Consider the following 15,924-nt stretch of genomic DNA (forward strand, 5'->3'; position numbering starts at 1 on the left):
ATCTTACTTAAAACTGGGTCCCAGAAGCGGATGACAAAATGACCAGCCCAAAGTACCTCAGAGAATCTTGAGTCTTCAACTCAGATCCCAGGACTTCCCTGAAATCACTACCCAATTTTTAGAATCTGGGTCAGGGATTTCTTTACGTTACCTTCTTGGGGCTGGAAAGAAGCTTGAATTGCTAAATAATAACGTATATAAGCACCGCCATACTGGGAAAAGACCAAGGGTCCATCGAGCCCAGCATCCTGTCTCCGACAGCGGCTGATCCAGGCTTCAAGAACCTGGCAACCCCCCCCCCCCAAAAAAAAAAAAAAAAAAAACTTAATGTGTAGGAGTGGCCTAGTGGTTAGGGTGGTGGACTTTGGTCCTGAGGAACTGAGTTCGATTCCCAATTCAGGCACAGGCAGCTCCTTGTGACTCTGGGCAAGTCACTTAACCCTCCATTGCCCCATGTAAGCCGCATTGAGCCTGCCATGAGTGGGAAAGCGCAGGGTACAAATGTAACAAAAATAAAATAGATACTATTGGAGATTCTAGATGGAATGTTGCTACTATTGGAGATTCTACATGGAATGTTGCTATTCCACTAGCAACATTCCATTTAGAAGGCTGCGCAGGCTTCTGTTTCTGTGAGTCTGACGTCCTGCACGTACGTGCAGGACGTCAGACTCACAGAAGCAGAAGCCTGCGCGGCCACATTGGTGATCTGCAAGGACCGACTTCTACATGGAATGTTGCTAGTGGAATAGCAACATTCCATGTAGAATCTCAAATAGTAGCAACAGTGTAGGAGTGACCTAGTGGTTAGGGTGGTGGACTTTGGTCCTGGGGAACTGAGTTTGATTCCCACTTCAGGCACAGGCAGCTCCTTGTGACTCTGGGCAAGTCACTTAACCCTCCATTGCCCCATGTAAGCCGCATTGAGCCTGCCATGAGTGGGAAAGCGCAGGGTACAAATGTAACAAAAATAAAATAGATACGATTGGAGATTCTACATGGAATGTTGCTACTATTGGAGATTCTACATGGAATGTTGCTACTATTGGAGATTCTATATGGAATGTTGCTATTCCACTAGCAACATTCCATGTAGAAGGCTGCACAGCCACATTGGTGATCTGCAAGGGCCGACTTCACTAGTGGAATAGCAACATTCCATGTAGAATCTCAAATAGTAGCAACAGTGGAGGAGTGACCTAGTGGTTAGGGTGGTGGACTTTGGTTCTGAGGAACTGAGTTTGATTCCCACTTCAGGCACAGGCAGCTCCTTGTGACTCTGGGCAAGTCACTTAACCCTCCATTGCCCCATGTAAGCCGCATTGAGCCTGCCATGAGTGGGAAAGCGCAGGGTACAAATGTAACAAAAAAAAAAAATGTTCAATGGACTTTTCCCTCAGGAACCTGTCTGTCACATGTAGACAGCAAAATTAATGTAGATGCACAAGGGAGCACAAGACAGAAATTCTACAAGAATTTTCTAGAATTCACAAATTATATTGTAAGAATACCCAGTGTGCCCAGCCCAAACCAAGAGATAAAAGCAGGTAGATCAGGTACCAAAGTGAGAAACTATGAGATTTTTCATGGAATTACTGTGGCACTGGTTGCAGTTGGTCCATGCAACTTATCAAACAGAAAAAGAAGTCTGACCAACAGCACTCAGATACCAGCCACCCATGGTGTTACCCTTGTCCACGCAATGCAAAAGAATTGTTAACTTCTAACCCATTGTAGTTTACAGCAGCAAGAATTACTCAGCTCTTCATAGAAAGGCTGGTAGCCACTTGCAAACAGAAAGTAGCCATGGGCCACAGTCCTATTCTAAACAGCCTGCAGGGGCGGACTGGCCATTCGAGCAACCGGGCAGTGTCCGGGGGCCCAGAGGCTCCACACACTACAGCCCCTCTGCAAGGGCAGAAAAAAAAAACAACACTCTTTCCTGCCCGCTGTCGACAGGAGTGGCTGCTGTCTGGCGCCACTGTGTTTTAAAAATGGCCGCCAAGCCTCCCTGCGGCAGTCTTGCGAGACTGTCGACTCACGAAATTACCGCGGGAAGTCTCGGCACCCATTTTGAAAACACAGCGGCTTGAGGCAAAATAGCAGTAATGGGCAGGAAAGAATGGGGTTCTTGGTTAGGACCGGGAAGGGCCCACTGAGGCTCGGGGGGGGGGGGGGTTATAATGTGTGGGAGGGGGCAATGCCAGCATGGTGGTGGTGGGGGGGGGGAGCAGCGGGCAGCGACCAGGGGGCCCCAGATCACTCTTACTGCCCGGGGGCCAAGATCACTGTCAGTCCGCCCCTCACAGCCTGCCACCTGTTTCAATTTTGCCAGCTCTAGTGCACTAGAAACATTTAAAGTTCTCCTCTCTTGCAGTCCCTCCCTCTTGTCGGAACCTCTAGTGATGTCATAATGCTGTGCTTTGTTATGTCACAACTAAAATGTTTATGACTTCATGTGCATAAGTAATGCCACACTGGGAAAAGACCAAGGGTCCATCGAGCCCAGCATCCTGTCCACAACAGCGGCCAATCCAGGCCAAGGGCACCTGGCAAGCTTCCCAAACGTACAAACATTCTATACATGTTATTCCTGGAATTGTGGATTTTTCCCCAGTCCATTTAGTAGCGGTTTATGGACTTGTCCTTTAGGAAACCGTCCAACCCCTTTATAAACTCTGCTAAGCTAACTGCCTTCACCACTTTTTCCGGCAACGAATTCCAGAGTTTAATTATACGTTGGGTGAAGAAAAATTTTCTCCGATTTGTTTTAAATTTACTACACTGTAGTTTCATCGCATGCCCCCTAGTCCTAGTATTTTTGGAAAGCGTGAACAGACGCTTCACATCCACCTGTTCCACTCCACTCATTATTTTATATACCTCTATCATGTCTCCCCTCGCTGCAGAATGATACAGCAATGGTATGAAAATTGATGTGATCAAATATATATCATCGTATGAGCTATCTGAAATGCAAAACGTTACATGTGAAATATCAGAAGTTGTATTCAGGATGTGGCTACTGACCTGGTCATAACTTTGGGGTATATGTTAGCTCTTTATGTAAGCAAAAACTGTATCTTTCATAACTAGATGCACAATTCCATGCCACATCCTGATGGCCCCACACCCAAGCTGGATTCTTGTTTGGGATTACCAAAATAGGATGGGGAACTGATAATGCAGATGTCCTGAACTAGGATTGACAGACTGTATCCATTTCTGCTGGTTCACCCTACCCACTCTACTGTTTATATGATCTGAAGTCAGTAGAAAAAGCAGAAATTACAAACCCATTGAAATTAAAACATGGCCGGATCAGCCTGACCAGCAGACACGGAGCCAGCCCCATATTGTATTCAAATTTACATCAGTTCTCCTTTTGAGCAGGATAAAACCAGGAACTTAAACAAAAACAAAGTTTCTTTGCTATCATCACTCAACAAGTTAATTTCAATCCAATATGCTGGAAGGGAGATTTCAACATAAACCTTTTAGCACACAAAATGCCCCCTCATCTGAGCTTTTGAAAATCGGGCGGTGCCCAGGCATTGCCAGGGCAGTGCTGGGGGCGGGTGACGGCTATGATGAGCAGGAAATGCCCCCCCACCCTCTAGCCTGAGGGAGATGGAGGACTGCTGAGCAAGTGACCCTACTGCTGCCACTTCCTCCCTGTCTGCTGGTACTGGCTGGGCACATCTCCGGGAGGGGCACTTGGAGTGAATTTACCATTTGTTTGCCCTTGTTGCCACTGGCTGATAGCAAAACATCTCTAGCAGGACAGAGATGGGGTTTTTTGTTTGTTTTAGTGGTCCGATGAACTAATGCATACATTTTGAGGTCCCTCATCACAGTTAAGCACTTTTTTTCAGGCTGACACCTCTTTCCCTGAAGTGCCTCAAGGAATTGTAGGGGGCATCAGAAATCCAGTGGGTTTAATGAGGGGAGAGGTGTGTGTCTCCATCGCCAAAACTCAGACACTTACAAACATTTACACGTTTTCTCGTCCTCTCTCCCACCAAAACGGAGCCCAAAATGTAAAAAAAAAAAAAGCCCCCATCACTTTCTGGAAAGCATGCAGCCAAAATACACTCCTGCCCCATGCCCCTCTATTTTCTTCTTGAGCATGCCACACCTGCCTGCCTACACCTCCCATCCTCTCTTCCTGTGCCCTGCTACACTGCACCCCACTTAAAAACACAGCTCCCCTCCTTCCTTCAGACTTCTTTCCACATGCCAAGAGCAAATTTGCACCGCAAACCTCTCCAAAATGTCTTTCCTCCCTCCTTCCCCAACTGCACTCCATCCCACCGATCTTTCCTTTAACCCCTGCAAAAACTTACCGGATTCTTGGGATTTTCTTCCAAGGGCAGAAGAGAGGGTGTGTGATTCGAGCTGTCGCAAAACGAGAATCAGATGGCCGGTTGGCTTTGTACGCCTGCAGAGCTTTTTAAGGTACTCCGGGACTGAGCCTCCTCTCGCGCCCTCCGGGGGTGGGGTGGGGGTCTGGTTTTGGCTTTGGGCTCCTTGTCTGTGGGCTACCGGCTACTGCTGCTGCTTCTGCTCTCTGCCACTGCCTGTCTGCGATCCACTGCCTTAGACAGAGCAGATTTCAATGTGAGCTCTCTCTCCACCCTTTTCTGTGACGAGTGATGTCAGGCTCTGTATGTGTGTGTGTGTGTGTGTGATTAATACAAAGGCATCTCACACACACACTGGAAATCGGCATTGAGAAAAAAAAAAAAAGGAAAGGCTGAGATTTGCATTCCGGTTTTAACTCTTGCTTGTGTAAGTACACTTCCTTCCTCCACCCCTCCCTCCTCCTCCTCCCCATGTTTTGTAAAGCATGGGAACTAGAGAAAGGCACAGGGCTGACAGCACAGAAACCTAGAATCTTTATCTTATATCCACACAGAACCCCCCCCCCAAAAAAAAAAAAAAACAACCAACCAAAAAAATCCCCAAACACAATACTACAACAGGACAGGGGTAGCACTGGCAGGAGCAGCAGCATCCTGAGCTGGAATTGTGCACTGTCACAACCCCTACGGCCCATGCACTACAGCTACTGCACCCTGAGTGTAATTTCTCCTAGCCATACATTTAAAGTAGGTCATTAGAACTGGCTTCTGACTCCCCAGGTCACTGATTCTCAGGAGTTGATATTCAGCTGGCTGCGGTGAGCATATTTTGTAGCTGGAGGCGGCATTATTCCCGGATACTCAATGCGGGGCCGTTTCCAGGCACCACCAGCATTGAATATTTGGATTTATGCAGCCGGCTAACTCTTATCATAAATGACACCGCATGAAGGTAGGGCTGACTTTTATGTGGTCTGATAAAACTTAGGTGATTAAGTGCTGAATATCGATACTACTATAAATCACTTCTATAGCGCTACCAGTCCTGCGTAGCGCTTTACAATTGAACATGAAGAAGACAGTCCCTGCTCAAAAGAGCTTACAATCTAAATCAGGACAAACAGACAGGACCAAAAAGGAGAAGGGCAGACAGAAGGACACACAAGGGTAAGATAAAAGTTACAAGTCAGGAGTCGAAAGCAGCATCAAACAGGTAGGCCTTTAGCCCCGATTTGAAGGCAGCCAAGGATGGAGCTAGACGTAATGACTGAGGAAGCCTATTCCAGGCATAAGGTGCGGCAAAGACCAAGGGTCCATCAAGCCCAGCATCCTGTCTCTGACAGCGGTCAATCCATGTTTTAAGTACCTGGCAAAAAACAAAACAAAAAAAAAATTTCTAATGTTCAATGGACTTTTCCTTCAGGAATCTGTCCAAATGCCCCTTAAACTCCGTAAGGCCAGCCGCTGCCACCACATTCTCTGGCAATTCGTTCCAGATACTCAACTGCGTAAGTGCTGACTCCGCCCCCAGACCACCCACAAAATAGCTGGCTTTGAGTGATATTTAGCGGCCATAACCAGTTAAAGTGCCTCTGAATATCAGCAGATAGTCCCAAACAAACGATTTAAGTGGCCTGGTGCCTTTTCTAGTCAGTTAAATCACTTTTATTTATTTTTATTTATTTATTTTATGGCATTTGTATCCCACATTATCCCACCTCATTGCAGGCTCAATGTGGCTTACATTTCGTCATGGATACTGGAAATAGCATTGAATATACATTTGGTTTACAGAGGGTTTTGTGTTACATGGTAGTAAGATAGATGAGAGTGTTAGAGCAGAAAGATATTATAACACATTATAAGACAGTTTGGAAGTTTTAAGACTATACAGTTACACATGTTGAATTATACAGTTACATATGCTGATCTTTGTGATATATCTTGTCGAAGAGATAGGTTTTCAATAGTTTGCGGAAATTGGTCAATTCATAGACCGTTTTCAGGTTACGTGGCAGCGCGTTCCAGAGTTGCGTGCTCGTATAGGAAAAGGTAGATGCATGCATTGATTTGTATTTCAGACCCTTGCATTTGGGAGGATGTAAATTAAGGAATGTGCGAGAGGATCTTTTTACATTCCTGGGTGGTAGGACCCCTCAATCTTTTAGGATTGTTTTACCTTACCAAAGTTCCCTAAGAATGATTTTTTACCCATGGGTTTTACTTCGGGGAAAGTCGGTGTTTGACCATCTTTCCCTGGACAAACTTTTCTGACTGAAGATACATATGAGAATGGATATTGCACCGTTCACGGAACAATGCGTTTATGAACAACTGGAAAAATTGAAGGTAGACAAAGCCATGGGACCGGACGGGATCCATCCCAGGATATTGGCGGAGCTTAGACAGGTTCTGGCGGGTCCTCTTAAAGACTTGTTTAATAAATCCCTGGAGACAGGAGAGGTTCTGTGGGATTGAAGAAGAGCAGATGTAGTCCCTCTTCATAAATGTGATGACAGAGAAGAAGTGGAAAACTACGGGCTGGTAAGCCTCACTTCGGTTGTTGGAAAAGTAATGGAAGTGTTGCTGAATGAAATTCCTGGAATCCAATGAGTTACAAGATCTGAGGCAACATGGTTGTACCAAAAATCATGCCAAATGACTTTGATTGAATTCTTTGGATGACCAGAGAATTGGATCGAGGATGTGCACTAGATATAATGTACTTGTATTTCAGGAAAGCCTTTGACATGGTTCCTCATAGGAGGCTCTTGAATAAACTTGTCAGACTGAAGTTAGGAGCCAAAGTGGTGAACTGGATTAGTAACTGGTTGACAGACAGAGGCCAAGAAGGTGGTGGTCAATGGAATTCACTCAGGGGAAAAGAAGGATGAGTAGTGGAGTGCCTCAAGGATTGATGCTGGGGCCGATTCTGTTCAATATATTTGTGAGCAACATTGCCGAAGGGTTAAGAGATAAGGTTTGCCTTTTTGCAGTTGATAACAAGATTTGTAATAGATTGGACACCCCGAGGGGAGTACAAAATATGAAAAAGGATCTGCAAAAGTTAGGATGGTCCAATGTTTGTCAGCTAAAATTTAATGCAAAGAAGTGCATAGTGATGCATTTGGGGAGTAGAAGTCTAAGGGAGATGTATGTGTTAGGCAGTAAGAGGCTGATATGCACAGACAGGGAGAGGGATCTTGGGGTGATAGTATCTGAGGATCTGAAGGCGACAAAACAGTGTGACAAGGCGGTGGCCATGGCCAGAAGGGTGTTAGATTGCATCGAGGGAGGTGTAACCAGCAGAAGAAAGGAGGTGTTGATGCCCCTGTACAAGTTGTTGGTGAGGCCCCATTTGGAGTATTATGTTCAGTTGTGTAGGCCGTATCTTGCTAAGGATGTAAAAAGACTAGAATAGTATGGGGTTTGCACCAAAAGACGTATGAGAAGAGACTGGAAGACCTGAATATGTATACCCTAGAGGAAAGAAGGGACAGGAGAGATATTTTACAGACATTTAAATACTTGAAAGGTATTAATATAGAAACAAATCTTTTCCAGAGAAGGACATGAATTGAGGTTGTGGGGTGGAAGACTTAGGAGTATTGGCTGGAAATTCTTTTTCACAGAGAGGGTGGTCGAAGCTTGGAATGTCCTCCCGAGGGAGGTGGTGGAGAAGAAAATGATGACAGAATTTAAAAAGGTGTGGGATGAACACAGAGGATCTCTAATTAGAAAATGGAAGGTATAAAGTTAAATGGCTGCATGTGTGTGGATGTGTCGAGTGATGCTTAGATGGCAACCCTGGCTTTGATGAACTAGGGCCGGTGTCAGGCAGATTTGTACGGTCTGTCCCATATATGGCAATCTGGTTTAGGATGAGCTGGAAAGGGCTTCAATAGCAACTTTAGTAGCTGGAACATGAGGACAGTGCTGGGCAGATTGGTATGCTCTGTGTCCCACAAATGACAGATTCAGATAGGCTGAACTGGGCTTTGACAGCAACTCCAATGGCTGGAGACTGAGACAGTGCTGGGCAGACTTTTTTATGGTCCGTGTCCCACAAAGACAAGACAGATAGGCTGGAGTGGGTTTCGATGGCAACTCCAGTAGTTGGAATGCAAGGACAGGGCCGGGTGGACTTCTATGGTTACGTCCCAGAAACACCAAAGAAAGACCATGATCAAGTATTTTATATCACGTTCACTGTTGGTTTAATCATGACTTGATAATGAATATGACAGTTGGGTAGACTGGATGGACCATTCAGGTCTTTATCTGCCTTCACTTACTATTCATTTTCAAAGCACTTAGACTTACAAAGTTCCATTGGTTGCCATGAAACTTTGTAAGTCTAAGTGCTTTGAAAATAAGCCTCCGTGTCTTTTAATTGTATTTGGCCACCTTCTGAGTTCAGCTGTTCATACATCCCCATAACAGCCTAATGGTGTACCTACCTTAGTGGCCACCTGGGTCAGAGCACCCCCTCCTCTGAGCAAGGGAGTGCGTTGCAGAGGTGTGCAGCTGACAGATCTGCTGATCTCCTGTCCCAGAACAGGAAGTTGAAGCCAGAGGGTGCAAGGGACCGGCAGAGCCGACAGCTTGCCGCCTGCACCTGGGGCGAACTACTCTTGGTATGCTAGAGGCGCTATAGGATTAGCTACCTAGAGTCCACCATTATTAGTAGGGATGGGCAGCCAGAAGTTTTGTATCCTTTCTCATGTTATTTCTGGGAATGTTTGTTTTATTCATCTTCATTTGACCATTTAGGCTTGGCTCGACTCAGTCGCAGTCTATCTGCCACATTGAGCACATACATTTTAGTGCATCGAGTCCATTAATTAACCTGCATGGATGCTCAGCGGTCTTTCAGGCTGTGATTGAGTAGAATCTATTCGCTACATGGACCATATATTGTGTTCATGTTGGATCACATTACTTTAACATATTCATTCATATGTTGGGAGCATATACAGAGCTGACCCCTAATGCAGGCACATTGCCAAAACACAGTTCTTAAGAAATTGCATTCCTTCATGTCAATTCTTGGGGCCCATTGCTCTTTTTTTTCCGATTGTGATTCCTCACAGCCCTTTGGAATCCCTTTCCTCTGCTTCTTCCTAGATGCACATAGGTGTCAGCTGTGTGGGTGCAGTGGGTACTGAGCACCCCCAATATTGAACAAGCTCCTTCATTATGTCTAGGGAGGAGTTGGTTTTGTTGGATTTAGCATGCCCAATCATTTTGAAAAGTTGGCTGCTATAACATACACACACTGTTTGCATAGTGGTTTGCACATGGGGGGGGGCTTCGGAGTTTGGGCCCCCCACTTTGGGCTTAGGCCCAGGGCCACCAAGAGACTAGACTAGGCCCAGGGCAAGGCCACCCCGCCTCTGCCGCCCCGCTGCCGCACCCCCGTCGCTCCCCCCGCTGCTGCAGTCCGCGGTCTTACCTGCCTGCCTCCACGGCTCTGGGCCCCCTTCATTCAAAGCGGCAGTTGCAGATCGCCTCTCTTCTGGCCTTCCCGCCCTGTGTCCCGCCCTCGTCTGATGTAACTTCCAGTTTCCGTGAGGGCGGGACACAGGGAGGGAAGGCCAGAAGAGAGGCGATCTGCAACTGCCGCTTTGAATGAAGGGGGCCCAGAGCCGTGGAGGCAGGCAGGTGAGACCGGGGACTGCAGTGCCAGCAGCCTGACCCTGGTGCCGGGCCCCCCTTGGAGGCCCGGGGAATTTTGCCCCTCCCCGGCCCCCCCTCTCGGCGGCCCTGCTTAGGCCCCTCCAAATATGCAGCGTCTGAAGCTCTGTCAGCCAACGAAGTTTGTTGCAAAGCTGCTGTCCTCTTTGCGCTGCTGCAGCACAGAAGAAGTGGGCAACGTGCCTCCAGCCACTGACGCTGGAACTCCTCACACATGCTCAGTTTGTGCAAGAATTGAGTGTGCTTGGGGAGTCCCATCGTCGACAACTGGAGGCACACCGCTGACGTCTTCTGTACTGCAGTAGTGAGAGAATGAGCTTTGGCTGGTGGGGCTTCAGCATCCCCGCCAGGAAAGGTATTATTTTTGGCACGCCAGCGGGAGGGTGGAGATAGGGAGAAAGTGAATGCATTGCCCCCCCCCAGTCCACCTCTGGGCTCCCCCAAATTGGAGGGCTGGCTACAACCCTGGTATCAGGAAAAGAGTGCATTCTTTCAAAAGAGCTCACACTATTATCGGCAAACAAAAAAACATAAATATTGTGTTTTGTTCTGTTCATTTTCTTTTGTTAATGACATGAAATATATCATGGTGGGGGGGGGGGGGTGGCATTATAGGTCCGTGTTTCATAACAGCATATAGGCACCATGTTGCCTTTATCAAATAGGCACTATTTTGAAAAACATTAAGGCACCATGTTATGAAAGCAACCTTTGATCTGGCAAAAAAATGAGACATTAGGGAACACTTCTAAAGAGAGCACTCATTCCATTTTTTACTCACACTTCCCTCCGGGATGATTGCAACTCCCCCTAGTGTTCCTATCTTATGTTCTCTTGAAGTCTCCTCCCATATGGGCTTGGACATTCAAATGAATTATATGAGATACTGTGTGAGACCTTCCATATACACTGGTGCATTCTGGGATGCATACATGATTGCAGAATTAATATATGGTTAAGTAATAACCAATAGAAAAGCAGCTCACACATCCACGCTGGGAGCCAGCCAAGATGGCAGACAGCATTTGAAAAAGTAGAAAACAAGGCAAAATATTTAGCAGCATTAACCGACATTAATAAAACAATTCTTTTAAAACAATCTCAGACAGTTTAAAAACAATCATTTAGTCAATTAGCCATTTCTCTCTCTCTATTAAACAAAAGCTGTTAAGCTTAGCTGCTTCCCAGACACATTTCCAAGTGTCAGCAGCATTCGGGTATGGAAGCATAATAACTTAGAAAAATATCCAGAAGTTATACAGGGGCACCTGGATCACCAGTGACAGGTTGTATAGAGTTGCTACCTCAACCCAGGTCAACTGAACAGGCAGACCTTGCCCTGGATTTGCCCCTTGACATGTAGGGAGTTGTAGTTCAGATGGTCTCATTGACTTCTCTAAGAAAATCAAACACTACAAATCCCTGCATGCCAAGGAGTAAAACCAAAACCAGATCAACTTGTTTGGTTAATATGGGGTTAGGTAGCAACCTTGGTCCAGTCTTGGTTTGGCCATCTACAGATTTGAAGTCCAGCTGTTTCTGGAAATACACCTGGAGTGGTCCTGTGACCAGTACAAGCTCTGATAACTTTAGTGGACAAAACTAAGGGGCTTTTTTGCTCTCAAATCCATCACTTCTCACCAGAAATGTTATAACCCAGTGCACCTCTCTGGTTTTGTAATGAAGAGTGAAAGAAGCAACAGGGCTCTATAGGGAGAGGGTTGGAGTTGGAGGTGGTGTGTCAGAAGTTAGCTTTAAAATTTTGGGGGGTTAGGGCAGTTTGTTGGTGGGGCCGTTTGTGTGTATTGTTTTATTTTTAAAGGGGGAAGGAAAAGGGGGAGAAAATGGGGGGTGTGGCAGGGAAAGGGTGAGGATACGATGTAAGGTAGATACGCAGAAGTTCAGTGAAGTCTGAGCGCGGGTGGAGTTGGGGAGTAAGAATGTGTCTTTGGATGTGTTGGTGGAGAGTTGAGAAAAGAAAGTGGAGGAAGTGTTAGGATCGATGAAGTAGCTCCATGGAAGGAAGTAGGGTGAGGAGGAGAAACAAGAAAAGCGCCCTGGTATTTGGACCTGCTGAACGTAGTGGAGCACACTGTGCAAAAAGTCTTCCAGGGAAGGGGTTAAAAACTCAGTGGCAGAAGGTAGTGAATCAGTATCATGGTATGATTTGTAGGCTAAGAGATTGCATGTTTCTAATTTGATTCATTCCTGGATGCATGAGATTAAGGAATTGTTTGGGGTAGTGAATAGGTTGTTGAGGAAAGGGTGTGGAAGTTGAGGGTGGGAGGTGTTGGCTAGTTTTTTTTGTGTCTAAGGTTCAAGCTTATGGGAAGGTTGTAGGGCAAGTTGGGCTTTGGGAAATGAAGCTTATACTGATTGAGGGGTGCAGAACTGCCTACAAGGATCACAGCTGGACCAATTTTCTTCTCCAGATGTGTCCTGTTTGATACGGCTGATTCATGGTCTGCATCCTACTTTTTGCCAACTTGAGCCTTGTTTGTGGAAAGGCGCTCCCTGAGAGAGACGTGCAGTGATTACTCTGTTGTTGAAGAAACCAGATTTAGACTCTTGGGACAGCAAGAATTAGAGACCTACAGCCAACGTACCATTTTTGGCTAAAGAGCTGGAGCGAGTGGTGTTTCTGAAGTCGCAGGATTATGTGGAGACAGTAGGGAGGTTGTCAGATATTCAGTCCGGTTTCTGCAGACCACATAGTACTGAGTCAGTGTTTGAGGCTCAGCAGGATGAGTTGCGTCAGCACCTGGACAAAGGCCTGTGAGGCTTTCTGGTTATGATGGATTTGGCAGCTGCTTTCGATCTGGTGGATCATGATTTGTTGTTGTCTCATTGTGAGGAAATAGGGATAGCTGGGAGGGTCCTTGTTTGGATTCAGCTGCTGCTTTTGATCTAGTTTACGTTTCTTGATATACCTCTTTCAAAACCAAAGTGGTTTAAGATAAAAAATATCAATGAAATAACAGAAAGGAATTACAGTTCAAGACAGGACAAAAGAGCAGCCAAGAACTGAGAAAAGACTTCCGGAGAAGAAGAAATAGGATATCTTAAATGTACAAGGGAAAGCGAGTATAGGGTTGCAGTGTCATCAGTCACCAGTGGCACCACCTACTGTCCCGATGAGTCACTACGTATATGCCGATACAAACAAATGAGGTTTGTTTTTGAAAAGTTCAAATCATTTTTATTGAATTTTCAAAGTAAACAACAGAAGAAACAGCACAGAGTCAGCAGTGATCAACAAAGAACGATATACATGTACACCCTGGAGGAAAGGAGAAACCGGAGTGACATGATACAGATGTTCAAATATTTGAAAGGTATTAATCCGCAAACGAACCTTTTCCGGAGATGGGAAGGCGATAGAACTAGAGGATATGAAATGAGATTGAAGGGGGAAAGACTCAAGAAAAATGTCTGGAAGTATTTTTTCACGGACAGAGTGGTGGGTACTTGGAATGCCCTCCCGCGGGAGGTGGTGGAGATGAAAACGGTAACGGAATTCAAACATGCATGGGATAAAGATAAAGGAATCCTGTTCAGAAGGAATGGATTCTCAGAAGCTTAGCCGAGATTGGGTGGCAGCGCCGGTGGTTGGGAGGTGGGGCTAGTGGTTGGGAGGCGGGGCTAGTGCTGGGCAGACTTCTACGGTCTGTGCCCTGAAAATGGCAGAAAAAGTCAGGGTCGGGTATACATATAGAGTAGCATATATGAGTTTATCTTGTTGGACAGACTGGATGGACCGTACAGGTCTTTCTCTCCTGTCATCTACTATGTTACTATATCAGGTCCTTACAGAATGCACATAAATATGTTGCTACTCTTTGGGATTCTGCATGGAATCTTGCTATTCTTTGGGATTCTGGAATCTTGTTACTCTTTGAGGTTCTGGAATGTTGCTGCTATTTGGGATTCTGCCAGGTACTTGTGACCTGGATTGAACACTGTTGGAAGCAGGATACTTTTGCACTTCCTCCTATTACTAACATATCTAAAAAAAAAAATGTCTTGTCCCCTCCCCACCATTTTACCATATTGGCTATTTTTTCTTCCATTTGCATGCTTATCTGGGATAAAACATGCTCCCTGCTGCTGGCTAAATATCTAGCCCTGGTTGTTTTCTGGGTGAGGGGTAGCGGTTATTGGAAGGGACTCCATTATATTGCCAGTGGGTTTTGGGAGGGATCAGGAGCAAGCCATATGTTTTTTGTGTTTTTAATTGCTGTAAACCATTTTGTCGGTTTCTTTAAAGCTTGTAGGCAGTGTATAAGAGTTTGAAATAAATAAATAAATAAAACAAATCTTAAGCTTTGTGCCCTTCTTCATTAACTCTCACTACCTCCTCATCATGATTGTGAGAATTAAACTATAAAATCATGATTGTACCAACACAGTTCCTTCCAGAGCGATACTTCAGAAATGCAAAGACCATCATACAGTTTCCAAAAGCCTTTTATCTGGTAAATGGACTCTTTGAAATCTGCTCGCCCTTGTGCTGGTAAAAGAACTTCCTGTCATTTCTTTGAGTTTATTTAGCTGTCAGGGCCTGTTGTTTTGCATTAACGGCTCTTTGCCGCCCCCCAGAGGCTGTCATCCCAGGGGTATTTAGTCAGAAAGGAGGCAATTCTATAATGTAGTGCCTAAATATAGGCATGACAAAGAAGCATGCTTAGTGCCAATTCTATTATGGCATTAAGGCATGCCTAACCCATTACAGAATGGTAGCGCAAAGCTGCTTTGAGATTCCGAAACTTAGGCATGACAGCTTATGCAGGTCAATAACAGCTCTAAGCTGGTGCCTCTAAGGAAGCCTTGAAATGTGCACATCAGATATTATTTTATAAGGTACATGGGTTGCTAGGTGGAACACCAATGACATTCCCACGCTTCTCCCAGTGGCACAGCCCATTTGCTGTTATGTTCCATCCCCTGGATTCTATATAAAGCGACTTGAGTTGCACCCACAAATCTGGTCATATTTTGGGTTTGCGCACACAACTTAATTAGCACAACAAGCCAATCAGTGCCGATAATTGAACATAATTATTGACACTAATTGGCATTAATTAGAATTTATATGCACAAATGCCTAAGCGTATTCTATATTGTGATGCACATACATTCTAAGATGAAGATCTAAAAAGGGGGTAGGGCCAGGGGCGTGGCATGGGCATTCCTAGAATTTACATGCAGTGTTATAGAATACTAGTAAAAAAGGCCCGTTTCTGTTTGAAAGGAAATGGGCGCTAGCAAAGTTTTCCTCTGAGTGTGTATGTTTGAGAGAGTATATGTGAGAGTGACTGTGTGAGAGAGGCTTCTGTTCCTGCTGCTGTGCATTCCCCGTGTTGTGCTGATTCGCTGCTCCCTGTATTGTGGCTCCGCCCCTCTCCCTTCTACTGGCCAATCTGGTGTGGGTTGTGTGACATTACTATTATCTACTCCAACATGATCCACGGTTCCAGGCAGCCTCAGAATGTTGGAGATGAGAATTATTATATAGGATGTCTGTTCAGTGTGTAATTTAGTTGTCGGCATTTACACCAAGTTTTTCTTAGCGTAAATGGCCGTTGGTGTTGGATGTATTCAATAAAGTATGCCTAAATTTAGGTGTATTCTACAAACTATCACATAAAGACTCCAGTATCTTTTAAATATGAAAAATTTTTTATTCGTTGTACATTAGTGCCATCCTACAACAGGTGACACTATTACCTACCTAAAAACTCTCACTCATATCATCCATTCATCGATTTCACAGTACCTGTACAGTGATTTATAAGGACGCTTGTTGAAGTAGTGGACTGCTTGGAAGCAGGCAACAGAGCATTCACATTTTAACTGGTTTTTG

General features: G+C 45.3%; 1 protein-coding gene across 1 annotated transcript in view; it reads right to left on the reverse strand.

Annotated features, from left to right (window-relative positions):
- PEA15 (proliferation and apoptosis adaptor protein 15) overlaps positions 1-4,592 on the reverse strand; it is a 106,518-nt gene extending 101,926 nt beyond the window's left edge. Inside the window, exon 1 of the mRNA XM_030188087.1 lies at positions 4,347-4,592. The gene's annotated coding sequence lies outside the window, so the exon portion shown is untranslated. The remainder of the gene's footprint in view (positions 1-4,346) is intronic.
- Positions 4,593-15,924: the final 11,332 nt, after the last annotated feature.

Source organism: Microcaecilia unicolor, chromosome 14 (genome assembly GCF_901765095.1).
Source record: "Microcaecilia unicolor chromosome 14, aMicUni1.1, whole genome shotgun sequence".
In the NCBI taxonomy this organism is placed as follows: Eukaryota; Metazoa; Chordata; class Amphibia; order Gymnophiona; family Siphonopidae; genus Microcaecilia; species Microcaecilia unicolor.